Source organism: Ornithorhynchus anatinus, chromosome 10 (assembly GCF_004115215.2).
Source record: "Ornithorhynchus anatinus isolate Pmale09 chromosome 10, mOrnAna1.pri.v4, whole genome shotgun sequence".
NCBI classification, from domain to species: Eukaryota; Metazoa; Chordata; class Mammalia; order Monotremata; family Ornithorhynchidae; genus Ornithorhynchus; species Ornithorhynchus anatinus.
In genome coordinates, this window is record NC_041737.1 from 50953501 (window position 1) to 50967230 (window position 13730).

At 52.4% G+C, this 13730-nt stretch overlaps 1 long non-coding RNA gene across 2 annotated transcripts; it reads right to left on the reverse strand.

Annotated features, from left to right (window-relative positions):
- Window positions 1–4613: 4613 nt before the first annotated feature.
- LOC103171032 lies at window positions 4614–13052 on the reverse strand. 2 transcript variants are annotated; one of them, XR_005660479.1, is made up of 3 exons: window positions 12702–13052; window positions 7251–7361; window positions 4614–5825 (listed from the first exon to the last, which is right to left on the reverse strand). It is a non-coding gene; the product is annotated as an uncharacterized LOC103171032 (long non-coding RNA). The 2 variants fall into 2 exon arrangements; XR_486556.3 differs by lacking the exon at window positions 12702–13052 and adding an exon at window positions 11368–11685.
- Window positions 13053–13730: the final 678 nt, after the last annotated feature.

The window sequence follows — 13730 nt, forward strand, 5'->3', positions numbered from 1 at the left end:
CTCGTGGTTCCCGGTCCTACCCTCTCTGTTGTATCTGCACCCTCCCTTGTCCTCTCTTGAACAATAGCGGTATTTGGTAAGCGCTTACTATGTGCCCAGCACTGTTCTAAGCGCTGGGGTAGGTAGAAGGTCATCAGATTGTCCCACATGGGGCTCAAAGTCTTAATCCCTATTTTACAGAAGAGGTGACTGAGGCACAGAGAAGTTAAGTGACTTGCCCAAAGTCACCCAGCTAAGTGGCAGAGCCGGGATTAGAACCCACGACCCATTAAGCCACACTGCTTAAATTACTCAAAGGTTTGGGGTAAAAATCTAGTGGAAGAGCCACACCAACTCCCCCTTACAGAGACCCCGGTGACCGTAGAACTCTAATAATAACTGTGGTATTTTTAGGGGCTATTTTATGCCAAATTCAGGGACAGACACGGGATAGTTAGATTGGACCCGGTCCCCGTCCCACATGAGCCTCCCAGTTTGAGAGAGAGGGCACTATGGTAGTGAACCCCCATTTTACCGATAAAGGAAACCGAAGCTCGGAGAAGTTAAGTGACTTGCCCAAGGTCACTCAGCAGGCAAGTGGCAGGATCCGGATTGGAACCAAGGTCTCCCGACACCTAGTTCCCTGCTCTTTCCACTAGACCATGCTTCCTCACTTTTTTTTATGGGCTTCATAATGATAATGATTTGGGTATTTGTTAAGCACCTACTCTGCGGTCACCGCTGCGACAGATACAGTTGATTGGGTCAGACTCGATCCCTGTCCTCATTTAATCATTTATTGAGCACTCATTATGCGCAGAGCACTGTACTACGCAGAGCACTCGGGAGAGTACACTATAAAAATAAAGAAACACATTCCCTGCCCACACCGAGCTCCCACTCTAAAGGACGAGCTCCACGTGGGATTCCCAAACGACGCAAATCCCCACAACACGGATCCGCAAGAAAGTATTATTTTTCTAAAGCGATATCACCTCGATGAACGCTATGTCATTCTCACCTCATCCCCGTGAGGAAAGGAAGGGCAGGCATCTCATTTCCATTTTACGGATGAGGAGATCGAGGCGCAGGGAGGTGAGATGACTCGTCCACGGTCACACAGCAGGTGAGAAGAGGAGCCGGGGCGGAAGCTGGCGGCAGGGCGGTGTTTGATTTGGCTTCTCTAGGCCGCGGGCGGTGCTGAGTAATAATGTTGGTATTTGTTAAGCGCTTCCTCTGTGCCGAGCACTGTTCTCAGCGCCGGGGTAGACACGAGGGAATCAGGTCGTCCCCCGTGGGGCTCCCAGTCTTCATCCCCATTTTACAGATGAGGGAACTGAGGCCCGGACAAGTGAAGTGACTCGCCCACAGTCACCCTAGCCGGCGAGTGGCGGAGCCGGGATTCGAACTCACGACCTCTGACTCCAAAGCCCGTGCTCTTTCCACTGAGCCACGCCGCTTGGGACCTCTGCCAACGTGGCCACAGGAAAAGACCAGCAAGAGGATTCTCGGGGGACTGAATTTGGGGAGGGGGGCGGGGGGGGGGGGATGCTTACTTTTTTTCATTTTTGCGGCTTTCAATCCCCTCTTGGAAAGCTGAGTCTCTGTTGAGTGGTGCGACCCCTAGTGGTTTTGAGGTTCTCTCGTGTTAAAGTTGGAACTACGCAGAAACGGGTTGAAAAGTGAGGTAAAGTTGCTTGAAAGTCAGAGGAAAACTCCCACCGCGTTCAGAGCACTCTACCAGATCCTTAGCAGAATACGCCCTAACAGAGTTGGTAGAAAGGCATCGACCCTCTTACTCCTTTCGGGCCGGATTTGGAGAAGCAGCCTGGCTCAGTGGAAAGAGCGCGGGCTTGGGAAGCCGAGGTTACGAGCTGTCAGCTGTGTGACTGTGGGCAAGTCACTTCACTTCTCTGGGCCTCAGTCCCCTCATCTGTAAAACGGGGATTAACCGCGAGCCTCACAGAGGACCGCCTCGTTACCCTGTCTCTGCACCGGCGCTTAGAACAGTGGTCCGCACAGAGCAAGCGCTTAACGAATACCAACACTGTCGACGGATCGGTCGATTGGATTTAGTCGGCGCTCAAGGAGTGTGGAGCACTGTATTAAACACTCCTTTAGTGGTGGCGGTTAAGCGCTCACTCTGTGTCAAACACTGTTCTGAGCTCCGGGGTAGATACAAGCCAATCGGGTCGGACACGGTCGACACCCACGTGGGGCTCACAGCGTTAACCCCCATTTTACGGATGAGATAACTGAGGTACGGAGAAGTTCAAAGATTTGCCCAAGGTCACGCAGCGGGTAGATAGTAATAATGTCGGCATTTGTTAAGCGCTTCCTGAGTGCCGAGCACTGTTCTAAGCGCTGGGGGAGATACGGCGGGGTCCTCAGATTGTCCCACGAGAGGCTCACGGTCTCAATCCCCATTTTACAGATGAGGTAACTGAGGCCCCGAGAGGTTAAGTGACTTGCACTTGGGCGAGTGTGATATAGCGGAGTTAGTAGACACATTCCTTGCCCACGATGAGGTTACAGTCTAGAGTATCCCAAAGAGCCATTTAAGTCAGGTCAAAACACGTTTCTTTGGTCCCAGTTCCCTCTGGATTGCAAGGAAGGTTCATGAGGATCCGCACGGTTGGTGTGACTGGCTTCAATTTCCCAATTTTTTTAATTCTGTTTTTGAGCATAGTTTGTAGGGAATCCATCCTCTTGTGAGAGATTTATGGAGCTCTAAACTCAGCACCTCCATGCCTGCAAGTGCAATTTGAACCTATCCATTTTCAACAACTTCATTATTTAGTTGATTAAGATTGTAACAACGTGGTATCTGATTTCATTGGGGCGTACGTATGTGTGGATGTGCCAAGGCAAAGATCATTCATTTAGAAAATATAAACGCAGAAGTGCGTTAAATATTCGCCAAAGGTCTTTTCTTATTGACTGGAACTTCATGAAGCGCGAATTGCATTGACACCTCAGTAGTAACATAACTAACTGGTGACGTATTTAGCTTCTGTAGGGTGGAGTTTGCCAGATTAATGGCCTAGCACTCACCGCTTTCTGCCGGTTAAGCCAAAAAGTTCATAAATGGATCCTGAAGACAAAAAGGCCCTTCCGTATTGAGTTTTTTTCCCACCCGAAGAGAACACCCAAGATTGTGTAGAAATATTCATCCGTAGAACACTCCTTTTCACTTGAGCGAGTGGAATTGTAGCTCGCTAGAATAAAACCCGGGGTGATCTTCCTTCAGAGAAACCATCTGGGTCCCTCTTTGAAAAACAATAGCAACTTCAATATAGTTATCATTCCCCGAATGCCCGACTGCTCGTGGACCCTTAAAAGTCTTTCTTCACGCCGAGCTGATGATGCCCTAAGGAAAAGTCACCGAAAGCTATTAGTTTCCTTGAAAGAAGGTTAACCGGTGAGCAGAAGGATAATAACAGGCAATCTTCACTATCCCAGCCTCGCGCACTTCTGGAGGAAAGGAAATCACCGTGAATTTGGGAAAGGAGAATTTTAAGATTTTCCTTCTCTTTCTCTGTGGAGACAAGAATGAGAATATTTGGTTAAAGAGGCCATAGCTTTAAAGGTAATAGCCTTCCTCTGTGTTCACAGAACACACATTAAAAGGCTTTTTGAAGCCCTTTGTTTCACCCTCTTACTTTCCTCTGTGTGTGTGTGCTTACTCAGCTGGAAACCTCTGGGGTGCGGGCTATAGATCGAGATTAATGGTGGTGGGGGTGAGAGAAACATTAAAAAAATCAAGCAGTGCCAACTTCACAATAGTCTTCCCCGGAAGGGCCCCGTTGTAAGGCTCCCCAGAACGGGGATGGGGCCTTCTATTTAATGGAATGCTCCCGAGCACCTGATACGGTGCTCTGCACCCAGGAAATAGAGCGGACGAGGAGGAGAACAGAAGGCGTATGAGCACTTAGCACACGGTAAGCGCTCAGTAAATGGGATGGAATGAGCGAAGGCGCGATCTAGGCGGACGCACGCGGGCTCGTCCATTCGAACTGGAAGAGATTGTGTCCACAGGCTCTGCAAATTCACCTTTCACCTTCTTCCATCTTTCCTGGGGGGGGGTGTGTGTGGGGGGGGGGAATAATAATCGAGTGGGAAACCAATGCTTTGTGCAAACGGAGGGGAACAGGTCGAATCCAGTCCCAACTGCAGAGGCAGGCAGACCTCGCCTTCTCTCCGAGCTGCTGAAATATCCCAAGTAACGGGGGCCGAGCCGGGCACTGTACTAAGCGCTAAGTGACGGGCGTGAGCCTCGGCGGCTTTTTTACCCGAGAGCTGAAATTCTCCAGTTGCTGTAGCTTTCACATTCATTTGACTGTTCCTGCCATAGAGTCTGGCTTGACGCAAGGCGGTAGCTCTCCCTAGCAAGCGAGCAGACGGCTGGGAGTTCGGGTCAGATGGATTTGTGGCGAATCGTGCAGTAACCAAGAGGAGAGCTTTCTTTAAGAGGTGAGCGGGGGTGTTTCGAGTGACTTCCTTCTCTAGCTGTGTGTACTCCCGTTACGGTGATAATTTCGAAACTGTCGTGCCTGCGGAACCGTGTCCGTGAAACCTAGGCGAAAAGCTGTACGATGGAATTCGAACGGTTGTGGAAGAAGAGCGAGTGCATTTAGAAGTTGAAATGTCTCAGGGTGTTATAGTTTTAAATGGAGCAATCTCGGGCCATTCCGCGATCGCTTTTTTTATAGCACCGTTCCCTGAAGAGAGCAGGCAACTATTCGTCTGGGGGAGTTTTGACTGGTGTCAGAGCTTACTCGGTAAATAGACTTTGCGGATTCGTCTGCCGGAGGCTTGTCTGTCCACAGCGAGCCCTTGACCGTCGACTTAAAAGCCCCGTACGGTTTGCTGGTGAGGTACCAAATATACCGAGACGCCCCGAGACAAGCGCATTATCTGGAAATGATTGAGAGTTGGACCGAAACACTGCACGTTTATACAGGCTCACGGAGAAGAGCTTTGAAAATGTTGTGTCTCCCTAGCGTCACCGTGTCTTGTGAAATGTGCAGGGAAGAAGCTATTTATATCCCTAATCAGGCATTCGATTTAATTTTTCCAGTTCACCACCGATCCATTTTGAGAGACACTGTGTCACCCGGGCGATGGAAATAAGGCTCTGACCATCATCCTTGGTAATTAGGCTGCTGAAAATTTTAGTTCCCCCGCTCACCTCCCCTATCTGCCCCCCTCCCGCTGGACTATTCTGAATAAATCCTTTGCATCCCAAGCCTCGGGTCTCTGAAGAGGCTCCCAGAGAGAACCGTCACTGCTCCGGGGAGGGGGAAAGAAAGGACCAGCAGTCTTTCTAAAATTAATTCGATGTTTAATGTTTTGGGTCTCTTTTTCTCGAGCTGAAGGCGTTTCTTTTATAAGCCGTGTCTGGGAATCTCTGAGCTTTCAGCTGAGGAGGAGAGTGGTGCTGTAGTTCCCTGGCATTTCTTAGCTTGAGAACTCCGGTAGAGGGGCGGATCGATGGTTGCCCCTGGCAGATCTTATTTTACTTGGTAATACTTTGCTGGATGAGTACTGGGATGGATGCCGCAAACTGGTTTTGTGCCATTGCCCGTTAGAACCGTGAGCGTCAGCTCGGAATGGTGCATTTCAATCGGTAAGTGCCTTTCTCACTCTTCCTTTGCATGCTCCTCTCTCCGCCTCTTTGGGGATCATGTTCCTGGTTCACGGGGAACAAGTCTGTGTGGGGCCGGGCCGAGACCGAGTGAAAGACCGTAGAGCCTGGCATCCCCGCGCCATGCCCTCTGTGCCAATATCTGGATCGTCAGATGGCAAATGTAAGAGGCATTTGGAACTCTTGGTCACAATGGAGTCTGCAAGGGTAAAAAGCAGCGTAGCTTAGTAGAACATGGGTCTGGTAGTCAGATGGGCCCGGACTCTAATCCTGCTCTGCTCCTTCTCTGCTGGGTGACCTTACTTTTCTGTGCCTCAGTCACCTCCTCCGTAGAATGGGGATGGGGATCGTGAGCCCCATGTGGGACCCGGACTGTTTCCAACCTGATTAGCTTGTATCTACCACGGCACTCAGCACAGTGCCTGGCACATCGTAAGTGCTTAACAGATATCACACAAAAAATAGCAATAGGTGGAGGTCGTGCAGACCGGGGAGTTATGTTTCTATGAGCTGAAGTGCTGGTGCTAGTGATTGACAGGCACTGCCGGGGAGTACGATGACTACATTCTCCCTCTCATCCCACCGCCGGCCTCTCCGAACTCTGTCCGCCCTGAGTGTCCCCATCCCCACTCCAGTGGAGCGATGAGACAGGTAGAGGGAGAACGTATTAAGAGCGGTATTTGTTAAGCGCTCACTGTGGGTCAAGCGCCGTACTAAGTTCTGGGTAGGATACACGATAACCCAATCCCTCCCGGGGCTCGCAGTCTAAACAGGAGGGAGAACAGAGAGGGGATCCCCATTTTTGCAGATAAGAGAAGGGAGGCCGAGAGAAGCGAGATGACTTGCCCAAGGTCACACAGCAGGCAGGCAGCGGAGCGGGGATTACTCCAGGCCCGGGCTCGGCTCTCAGTAATAATAATAATGAGAGCAACTGTGGTATTTGTTAAGCAGTTACTCTGTGCCAAGCGCTGTGCTACGGGCTGGGCTAGGTACAAGACACATCGGTCACGTTCTACGTGGCACTCATAGCCTAAGGAGGAAAATAGAACGGTCTAATACCCATTTTATAGACGTTAAATGACTTGCCCAAAGTCACACCGCGAGCGGGTGCTTCCCACCCACATTCTCGATCTGTCAAGGTTAGGATTCCTTGGGTTCCTCGGGCAGGCTTGGAGGCAGGACGAGAGGTGCTGTGGACGGGGAGTGGCTGTTGGCCGTTATGGTGTAGTGTCCCAAGTGCTTAGGACAGTGCTCAGCACACAGACGTTCAATAAATACGATGGCCTGGGCCATTCTCCCTTTAGGGTGGTGCTTAATGAGGAGCTGCCTCTCAGCGGTTCCGGGCAATCAGTCAATCGTATTTATTGAGCACTTGCTTTGTTCCGAGCACGGCACTAAACGTCCGGGGGAATGTAATGTAAAAAAGTTGGTATATACGTTCCCTAGCCACAAGGACCTCACAGTCTCGAGGCAACAAAATGTCCTCGGTCCAGGCAGGCAAGGTCATTGTATTCTGTCACCACCCCGCCGCCTCCCAGCTTCCAAAGCTCCATGGGTCAACCATCTGCAGGCTTCAGATGAGTCAGGAGTGAAGGTAACGCATGGAGGCAAAAAGGACACTCACCAGCGACCACGAGGAATCGGCTCGTCCGGCTTCAGGTGCCGCTTATTGGCTCCGATCATCACCAGCTCGAGCTTGCACCTCTAAAACGGACTGCCAGGTGATAATAAGATACTAAAAGAAAATAAGAAAAGGAAATGGGTGTGACTAGTTGATTAGACTCAGCGTGGCCCGGCGGAAAGATCGTGGGTTTGGAAGACTGGAGATGTGGCTTCTCATGCCGGCTCTGCCACCGGCCCACCGTGGGACAGTGTGTGTTGTGATTAGTAACGGGCTTGTGGGTCAGCTTACGGGTGCGTTCGGGGGTCTGTGGCCTGTTAGATGATGGGGCGAGGGCCAAGCCCGGTGGACAGGAGCTGGGCCTTCCCCTGGGTGCCCCACACAGACCTCCGTCAGCTTCCCGGGGAAGAGCACGGCTCAGTGGGTCAGGAACAGCGCTGCTCATTTCGATTCAACCTAGGGAACTACTGCCTTCTGCAATCACCCGACCCCCACCAGAAATGAAAGGAAAATGGGGCCCGGGAAACGTTCTGGTGGCTGCCAGGTCGAGCTCCATGTAGGCTTGCCCCAAGATGGAAGCCGGTTTTGCTTCCAGCCCTGTCTCGACTAGGTGCGTGGCTGCTGGGGCCACATTCGAAGTCCTTCTTGGGTCCCCAACTCCTTCAGAGCGGACAGAGGCCGCTGAACTGGGGCAAGAGAGTGAGGGACAAAGTGACTCCTTGGACTCAGCAAGATGTCCTCAGGGAAGACAGTCTGTCAATCGGTGGTATTTATCGAGTGCTTACTATGTGCAGAGCACTGTACTGTGTGCTTGGGAGAATACAATACAGCAGAATTACCAGACACGTTCCTTGCCCACCGTGAGCTTTACAGTCTAGAGTAGCGAGCTTGCGATCTAGAAGGAGTTGAGAAGCAGCGATGTTTACTGAGCACTTTCTGTGTGCCGAGTACTGTACTAAGCACTTGGGAGGATGCAATACAACAGAGTTGGTTGGCGTGATTCCTGCCCTCAAGAAGTTTACGATCCAGCGGAGATGCTGCCAGGATTCCTCCCTGACTGCGGAGAGTGTGTCAGACCGGGAAAACTGGCAGAGCTGAAACTCTTCTTCCTCCTTCTCCCAACATTTCCACTGAGAAGCAGAGGAGTGGGTGGAGAGAGTGGGGAGGAAGCTTCACTTAAGTAAACGGGCGCTCCAGTAATAATGACGGTATTTATTTAGCACTTACTATGTGCCATAAGGACAGTTCTACGCGCTAGGGCAGACGCAGCGGAGGCAGATTGGGCAGAAACCCCGTGCGACAAGGGGCTCACAGTCCAAATCCCCAATTCACGGCTTAGAAATGGAGGCAGGGAGAAGCGAAGTGACTGACCCAAGGTCACCCAGCAAGTAAGTGGCAGAGAGGGATCAGAACCCAGGTCCCCTGATTCCCAGGCCTGCGCTCTTTCCACTCAGCTTCGCCCCCTCATTCTTATCACCGATTTATCTCCGAGGCGGCTGTCTAACGTATCGCAGGAGCTTCTCTCTTTTTTTTTTCAACTCCCCATTTGAACGAGGGCTCCGTATTTTAAATATTTTAGACGCGGCAGCAGTTAAATGTTTTCAGATGGTTTGGATGACACCACCGCTGCCGGGAGAGGAGCAGCGTGAAGCAGCTGGAGAGCCAAACCCTAAAAACAAAAAGGAGGAAAGCCTGCTCAGCCGGGCTCCCGTTAAAAGCCTCGCCGGGAATCCGCCTGAAGTTCGAGGGGAGAAAAGCCTCCCAGATTTCTTAGAGGAGAAATATTCATCGCGATGGTGGCCAATTGCAGGTACAAATCATCATCTCCGGGCAGGAATGCAGTAAAAGCAAAAGAACAGTGTGTGTCAGGGAGGAAGATTTGTATGAGCCCACAGATGAGGAGACCAAAACAAACTCACGTTGTTCATCTGCTGTTCGGAGCGTGGAGAAGGCGCTTCATCTCTACCTCAGCGTTCCCGAAAGGCAGACAAGAGGACCTCCCTTTCTAAGCTCTAATAGTGATAATGTTGGTATCTGTTAAGCGCTTACTACGTGCAGAGCGCTGTTCTAAGCGCTGGGGGAGATACGAGGTAATCAGGTTGTCCCACGTGAGGCTCACGGTTAATCCCCGTTTAACAGATGAGGTAACTGAGGCCCAGAGAAGTGAAGTGACTTGCCCACAGTCACCCAGCTGACAAGTGGCGGAGCCGGGATTCGAACCCATGACCTCTGACTCCCAAGCCCGGGCTCCTTCCACCGAGCCACGCTGCTTCTCTACAGGGAACGCGTCTACCGACTCTGCTATGTTGCACTTTTCCGCGGAGCCGAGTACAGTGCTCTGCCCACAGTAAGCACTCACTAAATACGGTCGGATGGATTGATAGGACAGAGTCGATAGGCAGAGGCACGGGCCAGATCCCGTCGAATAGACATTCAGAAGCACGGACAACATGGATGAATCAATAGTACCTACTGAGTGCCTATCATATGAGAACTCCGCATTAAATTCTGGGAGGATATAGTAGAGTTAGCACCCATCATCCCTGCCCTCAAGGAGCCGGCAGTCTAGGAGACAACTCTTCGGAGTGACGCGCGCGCTGCCGTACGTTTGAAGTCTTAAAATCCCGGAATGCACTCTTTGGGGTGGGCGAGCGGGCCAAAATGGCAGCCCCCCCCCTTCCCAACTGTGGCCTTCCATCACGCCCGAGGGTCTCCGCTTTCGGTCACGAGTATCCCCAGCCACTCAGCAAAAGGGAAAAGCAGCGCGTGCTGGCAGCCGTGCCTAAGTGGGAAAGATCTCGAACCGAACGCGCGGCCCTCTTAATCTGCCTCGGTGTGTGAGAGAGAGAGAGAGAGAGAGAGAGAGCTGATTTGTGCATCTAATTACTGAAGCCTAATTAACGCTGCACCGAAATCAACGTGCACAATCAAATATTCACCACGCTCCCGGGGATGAGGCCCGCCGTTAGCTGTGACCTTGCTTCCTTTGCGGGGGTCACGGCTTCCTGTGGGGAGCCCTAGGAGCCTTGTGGAGGGAAGTGACTTTGTTGTGGATACGGGGTGGGGGGGGGGCTGGCTGGTGGGACAATAAAGGGGGACGACGACGACGGAGAGAGGAAAAAGCCCATTCATCCCTCGATGACTAGCCCTGGGGAGAATAGCTTTGACAGGCCAACTGCCCGGAAGGCCAAGCCATACATCGATCAGTTGCATTTACTGGGTGTTGGCCGTGTGCAGAGCACTGTACTAAGCACTTGGGAGAGTTCAACATGGATGAAAAGTACCATATAGATCAGAGTCAACGCACGGGACTCAACTCCATCTCGTCGCCATTTTGCGGAGAAGGAAACTGAGGCCCAGAGTGGCCAAGTGACTCACCCAAGGCCACACGGCCGGACTCCCAGTTCCGTGCTCTCTCCACACCGCCTTGGCTGTCCCCACCCTCCCAAGACCAGTTTGCATTTTACTCTTCCGAGTACTTCACGTAGCGTTCTGCACATAGTAAGCACTTAGTAAATATCACCGACGGGCTCTCCAGAGCCCGCTGCAAGCCGGGGGCCCGCTCCAAAGTCACACTGATCGCCCGCTGCTTCCTCTACCCCCTAGAAGCCTCAGGTTCAGCTTTGTTCTTAGGTGCAAACGTGTTCAACCACGAGGGAACTTAGAGGGAAAGAGGGCGATGAGAGTGAGAACGGGGCAGATTCAACCTCGGCTGAAGGGAGGGAGGGGAGAAGGAAGCGGGCACCTAACGATAATAATAGTGAACAATGATAGTGGTATTTGTTAAATGCTTAGTAGGTGACAGGTGGTGTACTAAGAGCTGGGGGGGATAAAAGTAAATGGAGTTGGACACAGTCCCCGTTCCACCCGGGGCTCGCCGTCTTAACCCTCATTTTACAAATGAGAGAATTGAGGCACAGGTGAAGTGACTTGCCGAAGGTCACGCAGCAGACAAGCGGCGGGGCGGGAATCAGAACCCACGTCCTCCTGACTCCCAGGCCCGTGCTCTATCCATTAGACCGCGCTGCTTCTCACAGACCGTTCTGTTCTGTCTTCTTCCTGTACTGGGTTGACCGGATTTTTCCCGGGCAGCTCTACAGGGGAAGAACCTAGTCCTTACCGTGGCCTTCCCCGAAGCCGATGAGTTAGCGGGACCACGGAAGAGCAGGCCAGGGGAGATCTACGTTTACAAGGTTTCAGCGGAGCGGGGCAGGACAGAACTTCCGACCACCAGTCGAGTTTCCATCGATGTAACAGATAACTCTGATTCGGAAGGCACACTGCAGAGCAGCTGACACGTAGCTGGATCAATCATTCAAACAATCGATTAATGGTATTTTATTGAGCACTTACTGCGTACTAAGCACTCGAAAGAGTGTACTACAGCAGAGTTAGATCGGACCCCTGCCCTCAGGGAGCTTATCGTCTGACGGGGGAGACGGACGTTTAAATACGTTGCAGACTGGGGGAACCGCAGAGTATAATAATAATGATGATGGTATTAAGCGCTCACTATGTGGCAAGCACCGTTCTAAGCGCTGGCGTGGGTAGATACGAGGTGATCGGGTTGGCCCACGTGGGGCTCACAGACCTGATCCCCATTTTACAGGTGAGGGAACCGAGGCACAGAGAAGTCAAGTGACTGGCCCGGAGTCACACGCCCGATGAGTGGCGGAGCCGGGATTAGAACCCACGACCTCTGTCTCCCAAGTCCGTGCTACGGATCTATGTGCCGTGGGGTTGGGTACTGATAAGGATCCTGGTGTATCTGCCTCGTTCCAAAAGGAGATGCTACTGCCCTGGGTTATTCACTGCCTATCTTCAATAATAATCGATTATGGCATTTATTGAGCTCTCGGTCTAGGCCAAGAACTGCGCCAAGTGGCGAGGTAGAAATAGTTGTATTCAGAGTGCGGAGCACTGAGTTAAGCACTTGGGATCCTCCAAGAAACTTACCGAACGTGCTCCCTACCCTCAAGGAGCCTAGCATCTAGGGGCACAGCAGACGCGAAAAGAAATGAAGAGTAGGAGGAAGCGACGGAGATTAAAGATATTAACGTACGAACGAGACAACCAGATCGATGCAGTTCAAGTCGGAAATAGTCGCAGTCGGGGGTGATCCTTCAGAGCGGGGAGGAGCCGACCTGACAGTCCCCGCCCTGACAGGGCTTCCCTACATTTCCACCCGGCAAACTGTCTCTGAACACATCTGGCTGTCTCCTCTGCCCAAATATTTCAGGGGGAACAGATTGCAAGACTATCACAAGGCACTATCCCGAGGTTCGAACAGAAATCCCCACAGAATCCACTTACACTTTCGAGGAAGACGGTGCCCGCGTTCCTCTTTAAAAAAAAAAGAGAAAAAATCCCAGCATCGATCGAGCCGCGAAATGTCTGTATCCAGATTATTTTTCATCCGAAGCGCACATCGCCCAAAGCTCAATAAGTACTCACCGGTCTAATGACTGTTAATTAAAGAGGAATGTACTTCCCGCAAGGAGAATTCACTAGCATAAAAAAAAAAAATGGATCCCCCTCTTTAATGCGTCTATCAGTGGGCCGAGGAAGCAAGCGGCCCATGAATTTTTCAGCCCAGTCCCCCGTTTAAAAAGTAAACCGGATTTACGGCAACGGTGGTTTTCCGACGATCATCTCAAACCCGGGTCCCACCCGATGTTTTATTTCAGGGGTCGCGTGTGCCGAATCGGAGCTAGAGGGAAGGTTATTGGGAGGGCCCCGGCTGGGGAGGGCTTTGATTCTGAGGTGAAAATGGGAGATGAAGGGATCTGCTGGGGGGGGGGGGGGGAGGAGGAAGAGGAGCGGTGGTCCTTCCGTTATCGAGGGAAGCCACCAGATCGGCAAGCGGTAAGGCTCTCACTGGCGTAGAGCCTTCAACGGCCGCGGATCCTCTCACACTGGAAGAAAACTGTAAATGTTCTCTCCGGAGATCGCCTTCCCGTTGTCGCTCATTAGGCGCGCACACCTCCACACACATTTACACACACACATTCACATCCACGCAGTCGCCAGGGGCACATCGCGCATACACACGCCCCCCAGAGACGCACACCCAGACACGTATACACACATTCACACACACACACACACACAGAGTCACCCAGTGCACCTCGCGCGTTCACACTCCCTCACGGACCCCGACACACACGCACCCAGACGCACCCCCCCCCAGACACCCAGAGAGACGGGGACACACGCACACACAGCCACAGACATCCAGAGAGACGCACAGACACACACCCCCCCAGACACACACTCACGCCCACAGACATCGAGAGAGAGGCACAGACTTCCCCCCCCCTCCCCCCAGACAGACAGACACACAGAGTCCAGTGGGCCCGGGAAGGCCCGAGGGCGGGCGGTGGGCTCCATCCTTCGGGTCACCGCGGGGTCACCGCGGGGTCACCGCGGGACCGGTTCCCCGCGGCCTCGGAGGGCGACCGGATGGAGCGTCCTGCCCCGTCC